Here is a 6,201-nt window from a genome sequence, read left to right as displayed (position 1 = left end):
TAAGTTTAGAATGAATACATATTCAAAACAATATTACATCCTTAACAAAGACATGCACATATTTAAAGACATGGAGCAGGCTCACAAGAGTGCCTGTGGGGTGAGGGGTGCAAGATAGGTGGAGGTTGAAAGGGGGATTGGAGAAAGAGCTGGAAAATGAAATCCAAGAGAGGCCTTGCTGCTTTGCACAGGGTGAGGATGATAACCTGCTACCGTGTGATTAACCTGGGACCCACAGATGGCAAAACAACAAAAAAAGACTAACAACCGCAGAGGTGAGTCCTGACTCAGCCACTCATGAACTTGTGATCCTGGGCACGAAACAAAACAGAACCTCCAGGGACTCAGTTTCTTCATTGTTACTTATTTATTTACTTAGTTACTTTGGTGGCTGGCCAGTTCGGGAATCTAAACTCCTCACTTTGGTTTTGTCAGCACCATGCTCTAACCAGTTTCCTCAGCTTCCAATGGGGATAATACATAAGGTGGTTGTGAGGAATTGTGATCACATTGGGCAAAGGGCCTGGCCAGACTTGTTCAATAAATGATAATAATAATACCAATGACGATATGCTATCCTTGCCCACAGGGCTTGTGGCTTCAGTTCTGCAGAGCTGCAGGCCAGCGTGGTGTCAACACCTCCTGCTTTGCTCCCCAGCCCCGGCTCTCTTATCTTCCTGGCCTCCCCATCTGGGCAGCAGCTAATAAGGAGACATTTGCAAGACAAGTTGAAAGCCTACAATTACATGTATGTATATGTATATTTCTACATTTATATTTATTTATTTCAATTAGGAAAAAGCTCCTCATCCTCTCCTCTCTGGCTGCCCCCTTTGGATCAATACTTAGTTAGGTCTTTTGAGAAATTAAATTTATATTCACGTCCCACTGTTTCCTTAGAAACAATCTCTTGCAATCAGATCTGCTCTCTGGTGGAAATGGCCTTTGGAAAGCGTGTGCAGCCCACAGTTGCATAGTCTTACCTTTGCCAGAAACAGTTTTCTGCTGTAGCCGATATCTCTTCCAGAAAAAAAAAAAATTAACTACATTTAAGCAGACTTAACAAGGCCTTAAAATAGATATAAAGTGGTTTCACCCATCAAGGGGAATACTTAAAATACTAAAGTACTGTTTTTAAGCATAGTCAAGTACTTCAGAAACACTCATTTACATTGCAAACAATTTCTATGCTAATTACAAATGACTCTTTCCCAACCACTAGGTAATATTTTGTGTTACTGTATGTACCTGAAATGAATAAAATTACTTCTCTTTCTTCTCTTTTCTTTTTAAACCAATATTCATTCATTCAAATTGGCCTTTCCACAATTCTTCAGATTTACACTTTTATTGTATTTCAGGATTTGAGAATTTGATTCCATAATACTGAGGTAAAAACACAAAAACAGATTCATCACACTTCTTTAAATAAGAGGGTTGTGACTCTCAGATCCTCCAATAAGTCTCTTTCAAACTTTCTATACTTCGACAACTGAACCCCCCACACCCCACTGATTTTGCTTCTTATTTATTAGTAGAGAAAATGGAAGCCCTAGGATGCCCTCAACTGTGAACACCAAACCTATAAACTTACCTGCACCTCCATCTCTCCTTCCTCCTCCCTGTCGGGTCTCCCTTTTAGGTTCCTCACTCTTCTGAATAAACCCTCCACTAACCCTTCTCTTCCTTTTGGGTCCTTCCCACCAGGGTGTAAACTTGCTGCAAACAGAAACCCTCAAACCCACACCCCCTCCAACCACCCTGATCTCGCTCCCCTCTCCCCCCGCTTCACGGTCATGTCTATTGGGAAAGTCTGCTTCCTTGTCTCCCACTCACTCCTCGGCCCACTACCTTCTGGCTTTGCCATGGAAACTGATCTCTTAGAGGTTACCACTGGCCTCCTTGTTGCTAAATCCAGTGGCCCCTTCTCAGTCCTTCCTTATTTAACTGATTTCTCAGCAACATTTGGCACTGCCGACCTCTCCCCTTTCCTACCACCTCTTGGTCTTCCTGTCACATGGCTGGTCTCCCTCCTCCAGCTCCTTCTCTGACTTCTTTGCAGGCTTCTCTTCTCTGCCTCTCCCTTAAATGCTGGTGTTCTAGGGTTCTGGCCCCAGTCCTCTTCTCCCTCTACACACACCCCCTGGGTGAGCTCATCACACCTTGGCTTTGATGCTCGATGATGCCTTTCAAATCCTTGCCTTAATCCTGACCTCCAGACCTCGGGACCCAGCTCCTTCTGGGTGGCTCCTTGGAGTGTTGCCATGCACCTCAAACACATCATGTCTGAAACAGAGCTCCCCAAACCTGCTTTATCCCCGATGTTCAGGGAATGGTAGTACTAGCCAAACACACACATGAGATTCCTCCAAGACTCCCTTCTCCCTATTACCAGCGGCCCCCCACCCCCAATCAATCAATTGAACACAAAGTCTGATCCATCCTAACTCCCAGTGATCTCTCAACTCGACACACCTCTCTCTGTCCCCACCCAGATCCCAGCCACCAGCACTCTCACCTTGGTTAGTGGGACTTCCTCCAGGTCTCCTGCATCCACGCTGACCCCTCCAGTCCATCCTTCACACTGCAACTGGAGAAGTCCCTCTAAAACACAAATTGTTATTCCATAATGCTCTCTGCTGAATGCCACCACTCTCAGGTTAAACTCCAGACTCCCTTGTTCACAGGCCTTTATTGCTTGACCTGAGCTGGCCCACGTCTCTGGCCATGTCTCCCCTACAGCCCCCTCCCCCTTTGTGTTCCAGCCCCATTGAACTTCCTCTTTTCAGCTCCTTAGACCCCTGGTTTCTTTCTGCCTCCAGGCCTTTGCACATACTGTCCCATCTGTGTGGGACGCTTAGCCTGGCTGACTTGCATTTATCAGTAAATGTGTGGGTGGTGTGATGGAGTGGGCTTTGGAAAGAGGAAGACATGGGTTTGAATTCCAGCTCTGTCCTTTCCAAGCTGTAGAACCTTAAGCCTGTCAACCAACTTCTCTGAGCCTGAGTCCTCATCTGTAGAAAGAGGCATAATAACACCTACTACATCTAAGGTACATTGATTTTTCTTTTCAGTCACCTGACCCACCTCCACCCATTTACTCTCACCAGAACTGCCCCTTCTTCCCTAATCATATGGGGACAGTGGTGGTTCCCAGCAGCCATGTTTGTAAACATGATGCAGCCCACTCCCCATGGATATTGGGCCAGAAGTTGGCACCTGACCCAAGCTGGACCATCAGTCCCTACCTCCCAAATTAAAGACTGGAACCTAAAGAGAGTCACACTGGACTCCTTTTCCCGTGTGGCTAGACTGACTGTAGACCCAACGGCTGTCAGTAGCTGTGTGTTCCCATGTGGCCGGGAAGCAGAGAAAGCTGGTCTGCATAACAGTAGATGGAAGCAGATACATGGATGAAGCAAAGGCCTGGAGAAGAGAGGGTGGCAACAGAGAAAGGGTCTTGTACATTTGACATCCTGGTTCCAGTGACTGACTGAGACCAGCCAGACTGAGCCTGTGAGAAACTGGCACCCTTAAACTGAAAAAGAAAAAAAAAATTTCTTCTTAAATAGCTAGATTAGATTTCTATTACTTGAAACCAACAACGTGCTAAGTAATTTACCTAACTTGTAAAAAAGTTATTGTGAAAATTAGAAATGCGGTATGTACATGTATAGGAGATATTCAATAAATAAAAATGGAATTATAAATACACAATCAATGGATGAATGAGGAGAGAACTCAGGAAGGGACGATGGAAATCTCTGCACTTGTTTCTCTGCAACAGTCACAGAAATAGGGCCAATCTTAGCCTGTATTATCCCATGAATATAAATTTTTTTTTAAATTGAAAAGGCAAAGTATCAAACTTTGGTAATTTTGAAAAACAAGGAAAAAAGTACACATAAACTCACCCCACCAAATTGAAGCAAATATTTTTGTTACATACATACTTTGCATACTTATAAACATGGTGTACATTCTGTTTTGTGTCTGGTATTTTTCACTTAACATATCGTAAACATTTTAATATTTCTACACAGACTTTATAATCATTTTAATGGTTGTACAATATTTAATACAGAGTATTATGTAATTTATTAAGCCATTCTCTATGTGCTTAACAGATGTGCTTTCTGTTTTTTTCTGTCATAAATCATGCTGCTATGCATATCTTTGTGGATAAGGGAACTTTAAATTAGCTTTTATTGATTGTTTTAGTTACAAAAGTAATATATAATCATCTTTGAAAATGTTGATGATATGATCAAGAAGAAAATATTTGTAATTTGACCACCCAGAGGGAACTCTTATAAACATTTTGCTAAATATCCTTCCAGATCTTTTTTATGCATTTTTTAACAAATATTAGATTATATCACACATATTTTATAGCCTTTTTTCCCCACCTTAACTGTATATCATAAACATCTTTTCGTGTCATTAAATACTTTTCTATAACCCTTTGTATGGATGTAACTTACATGAACAATTCTCCATTTTTCAACATTTGTTTCCTGTATTTTACTGTTTCAGGTGAAACTGTGATGACATTCCCAAGTCGAATTTTTTTTTTTTTTCCTTTTTGTCTTTTTTTGTGACCGGCAATGGGATCGCAACCCTCAGTGTTGCTCGCGCACCTCACTCAGCCAGTGAGCGGCCGGTCTGTATGTGGGATCCGAACCCTCGGCGGGAGTGCTGCTGCGCTTCCCAAGCGGCACACTGTAGCAGTGCGCCACCGGGCCGGCCCCCCAAGTCGAATTTTTATGCACATGTCTGTTTACAGTATTTCCTTAGGAAGAATTCTTGCAACTGGAATTGTAGGGTCAAGAAGCATATGATATCCTTGGGATAATTTCTGGGAGTGGAATTATGAGGTCCAAGTTCATGAAATTCTTTAAGGCTCTTGTGCTGCTGTTCTGCTCTTTAAAGTTACAAAAAAGGCTGCCTTAAGTTTCAGTAGTGGAACTTTAGCTGTGGAGGAGAGGAGAGTGGCTTTTTGTCCTCCCAGAATCACCTCCCAACGAGAGACAGAGGGAATGCACTGGGTTATCGGGACCAACTCTTGGCTCTCTTCCTCCCTCCCCACACCCCTGCAAGGCAAGCTCCCCAGCAATCCCAGGCATTTCTGGGTTATGGCAAAGATCAAACGACTTAGGTTCCAGGTGTTGGTTCCACATTTTACTGGTTAAATGACTCAGGAAATCACTTCGGTGCTCTGAGACCTCAGTTTCCCCACCTGTTAAGTGAAGCTAATTGTACCTACCCTGGAGATGCATCATTTGTCTCGAAGGTCGAGGAGTAATAAATCAATTAAAGCCCTATTCTAAGCCATGCATTTGCTCAGTGTCACACGGAAATAATGGTGTTCAGCACTGGGCTCTGTTTTTGAAAAGATGATAGAGAAATGGTGGCAGAGAGTGTGGATCATGGGATTTTACCGACCCAGCCAGCAGCTTCATTTGGGGGCCCACTGAGCACTTAGCAGCAGGTGGGGCGAGGGCGGGAATGGGCCTCCATAGATAGACTCCCCCACTGGCCCCTCACTGTCTGGCTCTATTTTGGGGCATTAAAATATTGGCTAGCCACTATTGTAGTGGCTGCAATAGCAATGGTGGGATTCTTTCGCCCTAATCCACAACCCCTTTCTCTCCCAAACCCAGGTGGCCTCTGTAGGTTCCCATGACAACAGCAAGCCTGGGAAGGACCAGCCTGGGGAAAACCAGATTTTACTGTAAAAAAAACTAACCAGAAGCCACAGGCAGGGCAAGCTGAAACAGCAGCTCTGCAGTGGGGCTGGGTCCTGGGACAAGGACCACACAGGTGTGAGCAGCAGCTCTACACTAGGTGCTGGCACGTTTTGAGCACTTACTATGGCCAGGTACCATTAAGAGGGCTGTGTATATATATTGACTCATCTCATCCTCATGACACACCTATGAGGTGAGGATACAGACATATGGGGAAGTTAGAAACTGGCAGTCTGACTTCAGCGCCTGCACTATTGACCTCTCGGAAGTTGTAACTCTCATTTCTACACCCTTTGGCAATTGAAAAAGGACAGTTTCATTCTGTTCTCACAAAAATTTTGCAAGGTTAAAAATTATTATTCCCAGGGGCTGGCTATTAACTCAGTTAGTTAGAGCTCAGCCTTATAACACCAAGGTCATGGGTTAGGATGCTTGAACAAGCCAGCTGCAA

The 6,201-nt window shown here is 43.9% G+C and overlaps 1 long non-coding RNA gene across 1 annotated transcript in view; it reads left to right on the top strand.

Annotated features, from left to right (window-relative positions):
* Positions 1–696: 696 nt before the first annotated feature.
* The window catches only part of LOC103585226, an 8,154-nt gene continuing 2,649 nt past the window's right edge, over positions 697–6,201 (top strand). Inside the window, exon 1 of the long non-coding RNA XR_550046.1 lies at positions 697–748. This is a non-coding gene — a long non-coding RNA (uncharacterized LOC103585226). The remainder of the gene's footprint in view (positions 749–6,201) is intronic.

This window comes from Galeopterus variegatus, unplaced genomic scaffold, assembly GCF_000696425.1.
Source record: "Galeopterus variegatus unplaced genomic scaffold, G_variegatus-3.0.2 Scaffold224, whole genome shotgun sequence".
NCBI classification, from domain to species: Eukaryota; Metazoa; Chordata; class Mammalia; order Dermoptera; family Cynocephalidae; genus Galeopterus; species Galeopterus variegatus.
Note: the sequence above shows the minus strand (reverse complement) of the source record. Positions and strands in the feature narration are given on the sequence as shown.